Source organism: Ursus maritimus, unplaced genomic scaffold, assembly GCF_017311325.1.
Source record: "Ursus maritimus isolate PB19 unplaced genomic scaffold, ASM1731132v1 scaffold_29, whole genome shotgun sequence".
Taxonomy (NCBI): domain Eukaryota; kingdom Metazoa; phylum Chordata; class Mammalia; order Carnivora; family Ursidae; genus Ursus; species Ursus maritimus.
The window spans coordinates 11,574,242-11,575,547 of NW_024425452.1; the positions used below are offsets into that span (position 1 = coordinate 11,574,242).

General features: G+C 40.0%; 1 non-coding gene across 1 annotated transcript; it reads left to right on the forward strand.

Annotated features, from left to right (window-relative positions):
- Positions 1-437: 437 nt before the first annotated feature.
- Positions 438-573, forward strand: LOC121105752. Its single transcript, XR_005838402.1, has one exon. It is a non-coding gene; the product is annotated as a small nucleolar RNA SNORA44 (small nucleolar RNA).
- The last annotated feature ends 733 nt before the right edge of the window (positions 574-1,306 follow it).

Consider the following 1,306-nt stretch of genomic DNA (forward strand, 5'->3'; position numbering starts at 1 on the left):
CTGGGAGAATGTTAGTGACATTAGCCATTAAAAATGGCAATGAACAGGCTTTTGATTGCTGGATGTGAATGATCTAATGAATGCAATTGTGGATACTTTGTACCTATTATGTAGGACATCATCGCTCCTATTGCTGATGCCAAATTTTGACATTTAATTCATCTCAACACATATATCCAGAGTTCTTATCCCTTGCTAAGTGTTAGAGACCATACAAAGATGAGTAAGACAAGAAAAAAAAAAAGATGAGTAAGACAAATCTTGCCTCAAATAGCTTTCAGCTTGATGCAGGAAATACAAAAGCAATAATAGATTTTATGAAATACAATATTTCATAAGAGAGATATAGGAACCATCAAGACCTAAGAAGAGAAAGATTATAGTCCTTTAGGGGCAAGCTGTGATGGTTAGGATACATTTTTTTAAAAAGCAGTTTTCAGCATGTTTCCAAAGGCTGTGGTGGGCTATGGCCATGGGATCTCCAACTGCATGCGAGAGCAACCCCGAGAGAATTTGACAGCACAGGTCCGCGTAATACGTACCCGCAGCTGCTAGAGCAAAGGTCAAAAATATTCATGGAAATGATCAAGTTCAGAAATAGCTAATGTTGACTCTGTGCACTGAAGTGTAGTGATTAGACTATGAAAATCTCGGTGAATTCCTTCCAGGGGGATGGCATGAGATGCTGTTGGTTCACCAACCTCCTGGAGTTTCCCTGGTGAAATCTGAAATCCGCCTCTGTGCTCAGAGGGCAGGGAGAGACAGAAAAAGCAGGAGGCCACTCCAGGTTGGGAGGTGGCAGATTTAACAAGCAAAGAGAACTTGCATACAAGGCTTATCTTGGACCGTAGGAAGATGAGAAAAAAAAATTTTTTTGCAACAGAAACCTGTTTTATTTTTTCCAAATAAAGATACAGAGTGTGCATGTTTTGCAAATATTGCCTCAAAGCAACATTTCCGTACACAGCACCGTCTGTTCTATTAGGCTTGTAAGCACAGATCTGTATCCACAGTGCAGTGTTGGCTCATCGAGTGTCCACCTTGCATAAAACTCCTCATTTAAAGAGCGAAAATGATGAGTCAAACCAGGACTGTTTTTGTCAGGGCAATTTTTTATAGGTGGATAGTTTTTTTCTAAAGGAAATTTAGGGAGTGTACCTATTTCTAAATAGTAACAGTAATCTTTGCAAATAACAGTTTCCAGTGCCCCAGCTTGGGGTTAATTCAGCTTAACCCAGAAACTGGGAATAGAGCCTCCCAACATGGCTTTAAGTTAGGCATACTAAGGTTATCGGAACTGGGAATC